Below are 14,461 nucleotides of genomic sequence, written 5' to 3' on the forward strand. Positions count from 1 at the left end.
CAGCACATAGAGGGCGGGAAAGAGGAGGAACAGGCACGTGCCTTTTGGAGAGGCAGCTGAAGGCCCAGGAGGATGGTGGGAAGAAGTCCTGCTCCTGGAGAGCAGAAGTCCTGCCCTGGACATCCCTTCCCTCGGAAGTCCCACCCCTGCCAGGTAACACCCAGTGCCGGGATGCCTTTTAGTTTGGGCACTTGGTCCCTAAAAGGTTTGCCATCACTGGTCTAGGGGATATAGAGGCATTATCAAAATGCTGTGAGGCGTTTCTGAGCTCTTGAAGGGTATTCTGGGTCATTTTAAGGCAAAACCTTATTTTGAAAACTTTGGCAAAAAAATGCTTTAACTCCTGGGGACTCCAAGGGGGATCTAAATGTTGGGGAAATACTCTCCACACCCCCTGGAGATAATTTTGGGACATTTTGGAGGAAAAAAATATTTGGAAAAAATCTGGAAACGCAGGAGAAGCAGGGGGGGAAATGTCATGTTCCCTGGCAGCCAAAAACTGGCCTTGGGACCCACATTTTGTCCACTCCTCAGTGGGGAGAAAAATACCATAATTATTCCTCTGCATACATGAGGATGAAATGTATTATTATTATTATTATTATTATTATTATTATTATTTATTTATATCCTGCTCTTTTCTCAGACCTGGGACCCAGAGCAGCTCACAACATGAAAAGGACAACACAGTTAAAAACATAGAAAAGCGATAGGTTAAAACAGAATTAAATCGTTACACTATCAAAATAGATTACTTATTAAAAGAACAAAAATACAATTAAAAGGATAAAATATTAAAACACTCTAACCTGATCCTTTGAGAACATTCTGTTTTAAACCTGCCTGCATAAGAAGGTTTTGGCCTGCCGGTGGAAGGCCATCAAGGAAGGGGTGTCATAACTTTGGAACTCAACCCTCAATGTAAACAACCGGTCTTTGAAGATGAATCAAAATCAAAGAACTTTATTGAATATGCAAAAATAGAAGTTTCCAAGTCAGCATTTAAGCTGAAACTGACCACTCCCCACCCCAATACAATATACAAACCCCCAAAGCTAAAAATCCCTCCCCTTAAATGGGCGAACAAAACTACATTCCCACAGCTCTAAAGATTACACATCCTTTCACCTGCCCTGCTTCTTGACATTCCAAAAGCACTACCAGGCTAGAAGCATACAAAGGCTACAAAGAAAAATCACATTCCAGACTGCAGAGTCTGAAGCCAACCAGACACTCAAGGCCAGGGGAAAGCTATCAGGCCTGAGTGTCTAAAGGAGTTTATTGCGCATGCACTTTTGTCTCCCTTCTGGGCATGGGCAGGGGATGCGCATGGCTGAGTGAAAATGGATTTTATTGCATGCTGAACTGTTGGCAAGGCATCCCCATGCCATTGCTGACCCTAACCCATCCCTGAGTAGGGCTCAGGAATACGAATTTTGCTCAGCTGCAAAGCTTTTTTACACATCCAGAAGCTTTCTGGCTGGGAAAAATTCATGTGCCTGAGCCCATCTTGAGGACAAGTTAGGATTGGTGATGGCATGGAGTCGCCTTGCCGACAGTTTACTGTGTAATAGAATCCATTTTCACTTGACCACGTGCATCTCCTGCTTGTGCCCAGAATGGAGACAAAAGTTTGCGCGATAAGCTCCTTAGTTAACACTCCTGCTCAAACAAAGAAATGTCAAACTGTCCCACCATATATATCTATAACCCATCATACGTATGCCATCCTGGCAGAACCAACCATGCGTTCTTACAAGGGGCCATTCTGGTCTCCCTGGGCATCCTGTTTTAGGATCAATATCCCTACTTTAATTAACTTCAAATTTTTATTTTTATTATTCATTTATTTAATCTATTGCCTGCCTTTCTCTCATTATGGCATTCATCCACAAGTCTTAGATTGTTGATGTTCCCTCCTCCTATCTTCACTCTTCCTTCTTTTGAGTCTAGGCTTGCTCTTTGTATTATATTTTCTGCATACAAGTTGAACAAACAGGATGACAGAAAGCCTCCTTGCCTGACCCCTTTGCCAATTGGGAACCATTCCATTTCTCTATATTCTGTTTTAACAGTAGCCTCTTGTCTTGAGTACAGATTTCTCATCAGGACCATCAGTCAAGAAATCAGAAGAAGACTAGGAATGAGAAGGGCAGCTATTAAAAAACTAGACAAGATTCTAAAGTGTAAAGGTATACAAGTGACCACTAAAGTTTGATTTGTCCAAGCCATTGTATTCCCCATCACCATGTATGGATCTTAAAGATGGATAATGAAGAAACTGGATAAGAAGAAAATCAACTCATTTGAGATGTGGTGCTGGAGAAGACAGCTGAGGATACCACGGACAGCCAAAAATACAAACAAATGGATCCTAGAGCAGATAAAGTCCAACTTTTCTTGGAAGTCAAGATGATCAAACTGAGGCTGTCATGCTTCGGTCACATAACAAGAAGGTACAGTTCATTAGAAAAGATAATGAATCTTTGGGGGGGTAGGTCTAGGGTTCAATTTTTTTAACTCTATTGTAATTTGATGTATTTTATTGTTGTAACCCGCCCGGATTCTTTGTGATTGGGCGGGCTAGAAATAAATCATTATTATTATTATTATTATTATTATTATTATTATTATTATTATTATTACAATGCTAGGAAAAGTAGAGCTTAGCAGAAAAAGAGGAAGACCCCATGCCAGATGGATAGACTCAGTCACGGAGGTCATGGAGGTCATGAGTCTGTAGGACCTAAGCAGATCAGTTGAGAACAGGAGGGTCTTGGAGATGTCTTAGCCACAATTTAGGGGCAATTAACAGCAACAAACATATAGCAGTCAGTATTTGTAGGTCACTTGCTAATGCCATTGCTGTTCTTTCACCTCCTTCCCTCATGCTCCCATCTTTGCTGCCCCCTTGAATCAGTGAGTATTTAAGTCTTATTCATAAGGGACATTTTATATTCCCCCCCTCCACAGCTGATTTTTTTTTTTTTTTTTTTTTTTTTTAGGATGGGAGACTGGCTTGTTTGGAGCCATGAGCCACATTGCTCCTTCATTCTTGTAGAACAACCTCCCAACTGATTGATGCCTTCCCATGGAGTCACTACCTTTTGGCAACACTGCCTGAGATCCAGGTAGGGTTGATGGCAACTAAGGACTGCCAGTCCTCCTTTATTCTGGAGCACTTCTCTTAGGGAGCCTTTATGAACTATGAGTCCCTTCTTTTAAAAAAGAAAACTAAAGCAAATTCCGACTTATATTTATGAATGCACCCAACTGAGGGGAGGAAGGGCGGAAAGCTGCATAATTATTTTCCAATTCATTGGCTTTGCTAGTGGGGGGAAAAGTCCTCCTCTTCTAGATTTTTCAAAAGGAGGCATCATAGGCCCAGTTACCATGGAAACTATCCCTTTTCCCCCTCCCTCTAATTGTATGCTGAAGATTTTGAGACTTGATCCCACCCTTTTGCCTCTGCTGGACTCTTTCAGCATTCACCCTACGTCAGTGCTCAAAACACAGCATTTTATTCTGTTGTGTGAGTGTGTATGTGTGTGTGCATGTAAAGAATGAAACTCCTCTTCTCTTATAGACCAATAGCTGCCACCTCCTCATCACCTGCCCTATCTGATGATGCTGACAGTTTTGCTACTGTTCTGCTAAGAAGAAGACTTTGTATGGCACAGATTTTCCTCCTTGCACAAAACTAATAATAACAATTATGCTCCTGGAATAGTAGGAAATAGCTTTTCGGTAAAAGAAGCTATCCGTGTGTGGAATTATAGAACTCCTTGAAACTAATGTGCATGTGTGCAGAAGGAGAATGGAGAGGACAGCAATTAGACACACCACCTAAATGCATATGCTAAAACACATTCACACAGTGCTGAACAGTAGATCATCTGTCTGGATGCACCAAGGCTTTATGTTAGCATGGTTACGTGCATTCCTTAGGATTGCCAGATCACAATTTTTTTAAATGAGATATGTTGCCCCATATTTTAGAGATCTGTGTAGCAGAAGGTATGAGTAATGGATATCCTTAACTACCCCAAATTCTTGGGCACCACTATTAAGACAAAACATGCTGGGGGGAAAGGTTTTTGGCCTTTAGCCTCAATTTTGGATTTCAAATGGATGTTAGGGATAGTCTGCAAAGACTTCAAAATGTTTGTTGAAGAGGAGTTAGTTCACTCTCAACCCACAGGTACGCCATTGGCAGGTTATATGCTGTTTTGATGATGCCTGTAAAGTGCCATGAAAACTTATGGCACTATATAAAAAATCAATAATAATAATAATAATAATAATAATAATAATAATAATAGGTAAATCTCATTGATTTTATGGGTCTGCTTTAGTTGAGATTAAGCTCTCAGGAAGTTTTTCCTTTCCTCTTCTTCTATTCATCTATACACTGCCATTCCTACAAGCAGTCTCCAATGGCTCTTCCTGCCATCTTATCCCCATAACAACTGAGTGTTGGAATATGACTCTGGAGACCAGGGTTTAATTCCCTCTTGGTTATGAAATCCACTGGGTGACTTTGGGCAAGTCACACACTCTCAGTCTCAGAGGAAGGCAATGGCAAATCTCCTCTGAACAAAACTTGCCAAGAAAACCCCATGATAGGTTTGCTGTAGGGTGACCATAAGTTGGAAATGACATACATGAAGTAGGTTATTTTGAAAGATAGGGACCTGACTCAGGTCACCCAATTAAATTCAAGGCTAGATGGAACTTTGAATCCATCAGTCTTCATTCTAGTCTGACATGATCAACACCACCTCCAATCACTATTTATGTAAAATGCAATTTTGTTCAAAGAAGCAGATTTCTGTGGGACACAACACTAAGGCAATGTCTCATATTGTGAGAATCTCCTGAGTGTTTGACAAAAGAGGTATAATCCACTATATTGTGTGCAATTCTGGTGCTCTGTAGGAGGAAAAATTCTTCAGGGACCTATATTAACATTTGTCCAGTTATTTCTGGTCTGTGGGAATTGTCAAAAACAGTTAAGTAATTTTTAAAAGCAAACAATTCTGATGTTGATTTAAAAAGCTAGAGTTGGCCCTTGCTTGGATTGCAACTGCTGTTTCATGGTTTCACAATATCCATTTATTAATTTTCTGATTTTGTTTTTGGTAGCCTTCCATGCCTTTTCACCAAGAGATTTTTTAAAGAATCTGGTAAACTTTGTTATACAAAATACCAAGGACAATCTACATAAATTCAGCCTAGACAATGAAGAAATTAAAATAAAGAATTCCCATATCTTGATCAGAAAGGAGACTGCACCGAAGAAATCAGAAGAGGATTAGGAATGAGAGATGTCTCTCATCCACTGAGTTGCCATGAGTTGGGGTTGACTCAAGCACAATTAACAACAACAAACAACAATCTTGCTGCTACTCTCTCTGAGGCAATGTGACCAAGTGACTTTGGCAATAGATGCTGAGCTGTCTATTCAGACACAAAGTGCATGCTAAATCCTACACCTCAGAGTGATATAATGTCCATACAGAAAAGGACAGAGAAGTTTTTAGTGTCGATCAAAATACATTATCAGAAAGATTTTAAAACACACTGCTTTCTTTACTCCCAGGGGAGATGGAAATCATACTACACAAAATGAGGGCAAGTCATTATCATCGTTGTTGATTTCTCTGTCTTTTAGTAACATCAGAACAGTTGTAAATCCTTCATCCTTGCTCATTTGGGAAGGGGTCGTGTATTTCTGAAGGTTTTGAAATGAATCACATGTATTCTTAGAATAGAGATATAGCATTCATTTTGTTCCTCTAACCCAGTACTTCTCAAATAGTGGGGTGGGCCCCCCAGGGGGGGCGCGAGGCTCCGTAAAGGGGGGTGCAAGGCTCTGTTATGCAGAGGTGTACTTATAACAATTTTATAGACAAATGATACTATTTACAGTCGCGTGGGGGGCGCGAAATGTTTTCTTCTTCCTAGGGGGGCATGACAGAAAATAATTGAGAAGCACTGCCCTAACCCAATCTGTTGTTCATATTCAGTAACAAAATAGGCCAGGGGTGTGAATCATATGGTTTTTCAGATGTTGTTGGATGGCAAGTCCCAGCAGCAGGCCTAGCCAGCACAGATAATGATGAAGAATGCTGGAATCTACTGTTCAATTCCAGTTAGATATTTTGAAAACTGCATGAGTCTCCTGCTGTAAGACATATATCTCCATTTCACTGATGTTCAGTATGCATGTGCTCTATGCAAGGTAGCTCCAAGATAATTATCGCCTAAAGCAAAGGCCAGGATAGTGCCCTTCCCTTCTGTACGCAACCGACTACACTTGTAGTTCAATTTCATTTCAACAGTAGCAACAGGACAGAATCCTGCACTGGACATAAGCAACAGGATCCCTTAGGAACACAAAATGGGTGTGTGTGCACTACTATCCTCTGCTTGGGAATACAGTTACTGCTTCCTTTTCACACACACCAGCATCCACTATCAGACACAGCTGCCACAGTCAGCCTAACAGCTTCTTGTGTCCATGTGTGAGAGTGGACTTGCATTCCCATTAGAAACACACATGAAACGTCTGATCTCCTTTTGGGGATTTCATTTCTAATGACCCTGGGGAGAGAGTTAGATCCTGAAGAATGATCCCTCCTAGCAACTTACATTAACCAAATTTTAACTTAACCTTTCTTTTCTGTTTAAGAAGTGCTCATCAGAGCTAAATGAAGAGAGATGCTGTAGAAGGGAAGCTACCACTCTACTTATCAAGTCCAGTCATAGTAGCATAGGATGATCCAGTGCCTACTCAGCACATATTTAAGGTGTGAAGGACAAATCAAGCAAATCAGTTAGCAGACTGATAGGAGGGCTCAGAATCACTCCAGCTGTCACCTCAGGCTCATAAACCTACACTAGAAATTCTTTCTACTACTGTATTTGTGATGGTCATTGGAGATTTCATTCAATTAATTTAAGTTGTTGCCCATTTATACTTTTCAATAGCTTGTCCTAGCAAAAGGAGCTACATTTTTAAAAGATATCCTCAAAAGTAGAAAATAGAAACAAACAAGTGGGAGTGGTTCGAAGGGGCAAGATGAGAACAGGAGCCCATTCATACTACACAATTATGGTGCTATTTTCCCTCTCTATCTGTCATGTTTACATCCCTGGAATTCTGGGATTGGCAGGATTGGAGGGGCATCTAGCATTCCCAGCCAGAGCATTCTAATGCATCACCAAACAACAAACCCCAGAATTCCATATTCACTAATTGAGCATATAATCCCAATCTTTAAACTCAAGTGGGGCTGATCTAACAGCTATAGATGAAATGCTGTTGCCCTGTCCTACACCTGGAACACATCTAGAATAATCTCCTTTCCTAGCCCTCATTATCAGAAATGTGCAGGTGAGGCAGAAGTGCTAAGAAGCACTGAAAACATTTCAGTGGTCTTTTTGTTATTTTATGCGGTCTCCAGGAGGGTTATATAAATTTAACAAATCAAGGGCCCCTTGAAGTCCTGAAATCCTCTCAGGTTGAGAGAGTGTGGTTTGCCCAAGGTCACCCAGTGTGTTTTCATGGCTGAGCAGAGATTTGAACTATGGTCTCCCATACTCCTAGTGCAACACTTAAACCACTTCACCACAATGGCTCTCTAAAGGCTGGTACAGAATTATTTAGTTTGTTAGATAATAAATTTACAGAATGGGCTGCACTTTTAAAACAGTTCATAGTTTTTAATGTGAAAATACAAATACAAAATACAAAGAATATTGAAATTCTAACAGTGCAATCCCATACATTACTAAAATGTAAGCCCTACTGAGTTTGTGAGGCTTACTCCCAGTATGTGAGATTGCTGCCTGAACATTTTATGATCTATTATGCCCATTTCACTGGGGATGAAGTATCTCATTTGCAACTAAGCCTGGAAATAGCTCCTTTTTTTGGACTACGATATCCAGCATTCTCCCACCATCATGCTTTACCTGTAGCCAAAAAAGAAAAAAAGAAGGAAGTAATGAAGGGAAGAAAAAATAAGATAAGAAAAGAAAGAAACATTTTCCTCGCAAGCGCTGGTTTCCAGACCAAATTTGTTGGTCTGTAAATGGCTAATATATCACTGTTGGATTCCAAATTCCAATAGCTCTTGCCAAAGCTCCTTAGGCACTCAGGTAGGAAGGCAGGAGGGACTGGTCTCACAGTAAGAAGAAGAGGATAGAGGGTTTTATTGTGGAAGATATTTTGCACTTGAAATAACTCTAACATTCATTATTCAGCCAAGTAGAAGGCAGTGCTGTGATAAGCCTTCTTCAGATCAGGGGTTTGTTGCTTAAGAGGGTGGTCCCTTGGAATGTGAAATTAGTCTTTTTTTTTGGGGGGGGGGGGAGAAGATATGTAGGAAAGAGATTTGTTTAAAAGGAGTGACCATTTCAACTTTTTATTAGTATAACCCCTTCAGTATTTTAGCAATATTTTGCACTGGTGAAAAAGAAGTGTAATTGGGTCTGAATGACTGGTTTTACAGTTAGGATATTTCCTAACAACATTGGTTGTGCGACCCATTTCCTATGCGATCTTGGTTTAGACTTCTTATTGCTGTGACTTATTTTTCCATCTGTAAAAGAGGATAATAGCATCCCTATATTGAGCACTTAATGTATTTAGTATGCAAGGAAATCATGCAGCATTTTTGAGACTGTATGAAAGAGGCTGTTGTGGCATGAGCTTCCATGGACTTGGTCTACTACTGCATCTGGGGACGTTGACCATGTCTATGAAAGCTCATGCTACCACTTCTTTCACACAGTCTCAAAGGTGCTGCATGATCCCTTTGCATACTAACATTCCAGACAAACATGGCTATGCCTCTGAGCATTTATTTATTTATTTATTTATTTATTTATTTATTTATTTATTTAATATTCCACCTTTCTCCATGCAAAGGATCTAAGGTGGCTTACAAGGAATTAAAAACAGGGTACAACTAAAAATTATTGGTGCAAAAAACAACAATTAAACAACAATTTAGTTAAAAACACAAAATTAAAATAATATAAGACACAACTGAAATAGTAAAAAAAACGTTAAAGGCATCCTCCCCCCCCCCCCCCCAAATTAAGAGCCCTTTCTGACACATTAATTATAAAGGTTGACTGAATTTAAAGGTTTTTTGCCTGCTGATGATAGGTGAGGAGGGAGGGGGCCAACTGGAACCTTTCATGCCAGGGACTTCCACAACCTGAGAACAACCATCAAGAAGGATCTTTCCTGTGTCCTCATCAAATGTGCCTATGATGGTGGTGGGACACCATGATGTTAACCCATTGGCAACCCAACATAAATGAAACCACTACCTTAGTGTTGCAGTCATGCGTTAGATTGCACTTTTTTCTGAAAACAGGATGTAGTCACAATAAGAGCGGCAGGAACTGACTGCATTCTTGAGATTGCAACTTTTATTTTTAAAAAGCTGTGCATGTGTAATTGTGTAACTTTGACATCACTAGAAATGAAGGCACACTGAAGTCTTTTATCAACAAGCTCACAGGGTTGCACAACTATCACGCATCCAGTGATCACATTGGTTGCTGGACATGGTAGATTGTCTCATAATCTCAGTGCATTTTCATCTATAACTATCCCCCAGTTCATATGACTTCCTTTCTCTGTCCCCAGTGCCATAGTGTAGACATACAACATTTGCTAGAATTCATAGTGGTAGAATTCAAAGATATAGCCATGTGAGACATGGAATCCAGAAATAAATAAATGTATTCCAGTAGTTTCACAGCTGGTGGCGCATATACAGAGCCACTTGGTGAAGTGGTTTAAATTTTTGTTGTGTTGCTTTGGTAGATCTTACTAGATCAGTCTTTGAGGTTTCCACTCTATAGGTATATGGGTTGTAGCATTTATACTGGAAGTTGTCTGTCTCATCTAGTAATGTCGATACTGACTAGTAGAAACAACAGTTCTCCAGGGTCTCAGAGATAAGGAGGTCTTTTGCATCACCCACTACTTGAGAGTCTTTTGCCTAAAGATATTGGTGAGTGAACCTAGAATTGATATATGGCCCCCACCAAATTTCATTTCATTTCAGTCTACCTTCCATTGCCTAGTACTAATATTTGTGAAGTGTATTTTGCTTTCTCTTGTAAGAATTGTTACTGTTCCCATTAAATATATCTCATTTTAGAACAATTCAGAATATGCCCAAAATTTTATGCAAACTTTATTTGTATCAAATCATGAAATCATCAAGCCTTTCAAAGTAGGAAGTGGACACCTGATGATGAAATCATAAAACAGCCAAGATTCTGAATAATTGTCAGACCACTCCTCCCAAATAAATAAATAAATACACTATAGAGATCTACAGCCAGTATTTGATCTGTTAAGTTTTAACACACTTACTGCACCAAATCAACAAGCTGTGGGACAATCTGTCTTTCATTCCATCTTTCATATGTCTTCTTCCCCTTGTGTTCTCTCTCTTTCCCAGTTTTTCTCTAGCATGCTTTCATTCTCTTCTCCCTTTTCCTATCTTCTTCTTTTTAATTACTGCTGAGGTTTATACACATGACTTTAGCAACAGCCATCTTTATTGGAGAGCAAGTGGCAACTCTTTCCTTCACCATGCGTCTCAAAGACAGAGCTAGGTTCCCCTCACAACAGTACCCAAATCTGTGGAGGTCTCATTGGCCCAATCCAGACTGGCACTTTGTGCTGGCCTGGCCACGTACTAGTGTTGCCCGGGGGTGGAATATCCGCGCACCCCGCAACCCTAGTATGTGGTGGCAGCATCATCATAGCAGCCCATCTACACGGGGGCTGCCATGACATCACACACACACCATGTCTAAATGGCGTGGCAGGTGTGTGACATCTCCACGCCACCCCAGGCCACTTACGGTGCCCTGGGTGGGGTGCAGGAAGGATCTCCTGCAGCCCCTTTCTCCCATGGCTCTGGCTCCTGGGGTGTCGAGGGGTATGAAGCCCCAAGGACACACCATTTCCACGCCACGAAGAAGCGGCATTTTGCCACTTCTCTGTGGTCCGGAAAAGCTCCGGATTGGAGCCGTAGGACTGCCAGTGAGGCTGCCCTGCCCCCAACCTGGAGATAAAAGGGGTGGCTGCAGACTTCCCCAAAGGGGCGGTCTGTACTGCACCATTCATACCATTTTTCTTTTCTCTTCTTCCCCTTGAGGAAGATACATTTGAGACTCATCCAATCTGGTCTAAAGGAGTGTAAGTTCTCACAGTATAGCTCTCTGAGTTTTCTTGCCTCCACATCCATTCCTTCTCAGAGCTATTTGTAGCCATTTCTCAGATGTGCATGGGCAGGGGGAATGTTGCGGCTGTGAATTAACAGAAAATAATCCAGGACAACAGAAATGTAATTTGGATATTTAAAAGCAGAAGTAAACAGGAATTACAGCAACAAACACCATAGCCTCCCAGCACATTCCCCTATTTGGAGAAGCCTTCCATCAGCTTCCAGTGTCTGTCATTGTGAAGGTGCACAAATCCTCTGTGTTGTTTACTGCTGTCAAATCATCTTCAATTTATGACAACCCCATGAACGAGAGACCTCCAAGTCACCCTATCATCAACAGCCCGGCTCAGGTCTTGCAAACTCAGGACCATGGCTTCCTTCATTGAGTCTTCCTTGATTGAGATCCATCTGGAATGTCATCTTCCTCTTTTCCTACTATCTTCCACCTTACCAAGCATTATTGTCTTTTCTAGTAACTCACATTTTCTCGTGATATGGCCAAAGTATAACAGTCTCAGATTAGTCATCTTGGCTTCTACGGAGAGTTCAGACTTCATTTCTCCTAGGGCTCATTTATTTGTCTTTTTAGCAGTCCATAAAAGCCATAGAACTCTTCTCCAACACCACATTTCAAATGAGATTAATTTCTTCCTATCAGCTTTCTTTACTGTATTGCTTTGTCCAACTCCTCTGTACTTGGATGTTCAGGGGAAGAATATGGTATGGTTTTACAGATGGATAGTGCTACCAGCACATAAACTGGGCATTCTCAGACCCACAATGCTCCCATCTTGTCTCACTTCTGTTTCTCTGTCAGATCACACCTAGAAAATTCCTGCACAGGCAGTCCACTGAACTAGAATCTTGCTCACACTGTTAGATTTGTGTGACCCCTGCCCATCTATAACTGACTGATTCTTGATCTGATGCCTTGATAGGCAAACTGACAATGGAGTTCCAACATCACCAAAATCCATGGGAAATGAAGGAAGACATTTTATTTCCCACAAGGATCCAAGTCATCTCCTGTTGTAGACTCTCATTTTAGGACTGAAAATGAGCCATTCCAACTGAGGGCACCAGAATATCCAAGCCAATTCTTCTGTAATATATGAATTCCTGTGTCTATATTTACTGGAAAATTAAATTACTATCTACAAATACCTAAGAAACTGCTTCTTTCCATCTCACAGTGTTGGAAAGGAAGTCTAAATGGTTTGAAAAGAGGCTATAAAGTGCAGCTTAACACCACTGAGTGTGTGAAAGAAGGAGAATTTAAGGTGGTCATTGAAAGATACAGGAAGCTGAAGAGCATGGAACAGATTTGAAAGCAGAACATGGCACAGGAACAGCAAGGCTCACTTGTGGTGTAGAAGAATGTGAGTATAAGAATGGGCAGGGAGATTTTTTTAAAAGGTTTTTTTTTACTTTCAAGACTGCAAGTTGAAGAATTATGCCACCTAAGAATTCATTCTTGTTATCTTTCACTAGAAGAATGTGTCTTCAAATGCATTTTGAAAGCACAAGAGGGGACCAGGAGATGGAACGAAGCAAGGAAGGAAATGCAGGACGGGTGAGAGGAGAGAAAAATCAAAGGACTGCAAATGGTAAGTGGTGAAGGGGGCTCACAGGAAAGATAGGAATGGTGTGTGTGTGTGTGTGTGTGTGTGTGTGTGTGTGTGTGTGTGTGTGTGTAGAGGGGATCACAGATCCAAAGGGTGAAGGGGGAGAAAGCGAAAGCAAGCAGGGGGATGGGAATCAGAATGCCATGCAGGCTGCAGCTGAAGAAAATGAAAATGTGTGCAGCCTGGTTTCATTGAGTTGCCTGGAGAGCCATCTACTGCCTAGATGTAGAAATGTAGAACTGGGAAGAAGCGCTAGCTGCCCTGGGTGAGTCAATGTCAGTTCCTTCACTCTGTGGCACTGGGCACATACTGAACTTGTCACAGATTAGTAAGTGATGCCAGAGAGTGAGCTGAGCTGGAAACTGCTGGGCCAGCTGTGCAGAGCCAGAGGGCAAGAAAATGCAATGCTCAGGCTTCACCCCATCATGCTGGGCCAAACTCTCTAGCTGGGACCTACATTGGTGGTAGTAACTGTCTAGGTTGCTGGTGCTCATTCCCCTCGTGCTCCTTTCCCACCCACCCATATACTGATACTCCTGGGATAATAGCCCTCAGAGACATCTTTATACATTCTCCTCCATCTTGAAATGAATGCATGTTTTCAGAACATAGGGAAAAGGCAGATGGCTCATGGGGCTAGCAATTGCCGGGCTCATGGTGGCCACTGCGGTAGCTCTCTGGCCGTCTGAGCATTTCTCCATCTTACAGCCTTTCCTCACATGCACACTTATGAGGAACAATGGTGTCCATTATGAACACAGAACCTTGCAAGTTTTCCCCCATAAGTTCAGGATGAGGTCACCTGCATCTCCAGTAAAAGAAGTCCCAGAGCTTTGAAAATATCTTTTTTATTATTTACAATTCTCATTGGATGGAGAGGATTCTGGGATTGTAGTTCAAAAAGGGTAATTTTCTAAGCTCTGGCAAATCCATCCTAGTGAGCAATATTGGTTCTCTGGTCTTCTTGTCAGTTTTAATCTCTAGTTCAGTCCTTAATTGTCTTTTCTGATTTCCCTCCTCCTCTCTGTTCTTCCTAAGGCTTTAAAATATTCGAAATGCACATATTACTTCCAAGACAGTTGTGCCTTTCAATTATTCCACACTTCTCATTCCTTCTTTGTGTGGCATCATTCCTTCTTTATCTGGTTTGAACTTCTTATCTTCCCTTGCTAATATTCTGTTGCCATCTCAGTTGCTGATCCCTTCTTACATTTTTCCCAAGACAAAAACACATGCATAAACACAGTTCCTACATGTGCCCATTCTGCTTTATCTTCTGATTCTGTCAATACTACTCCCCCTGCATTACTCCCTAAGATGCAGATGGAACAACAACATTTATTTTCTCCTTCAGCTGTTTCCTTACAATACTCATCTCACTTAACATTTTCTCCCTGTACGCATCCTGGATTTCATCTTATTTCATTTCTGCAATAAATACATTATTGTTATTGTTGGTTTTGACCTATAAAGCCCTAAATGGCTTGGGTCCAGGGTACTTGGAGGACCGCCTCTCCCCATATAATCCGCCTCGCACACTCAGAACTTCCGGGACCAAATTGTTGG

The 14,461-nt window shown here is 41.2% G+C and overlaps 1 long non-coding RNA gene across 1 annotated transcript in view; it reads left to right on the top strand.

The window, feature by feature from the left end:
- Positions 1-12,504: 12,504 nt before the first annotated feature.
- The window catches only part of LOC149312019 (uncharacterized), an 87,323-nt gene continuing 85,366 nt past the window's right edge, over positions 12,505-14,461 (top strand). The window contains exons 1-2 of the long non-coding RNA XR_016281222.1: positions 12,505-12,649; positions 12,762-12,877. This is a non-coding gene — a long non-coding RNA (uncharacterized LOC149312019). The remainder of the gene's footprint in view (positions 12,650-12,761; positions 12,878-14,461) is intronic.

The sequence above is a fragment of the Sceloporus occidentalis genome, unplaced genomic scaffold (assembly GCF_023333645.1).
Source record: "Sceloporus occidentalis isolate IW3139 unplaced genomic scaffold, rSceOcc1.0.p SCAF_5, whole genome shotgun sequence".
NCBI classification, from domain to species: Eukaryota; Metazoa; Chordata; class Lepidosauria; order Squamata; family Phrynosomatidae; genus Sceloporus; species Sceloporus occidentalis.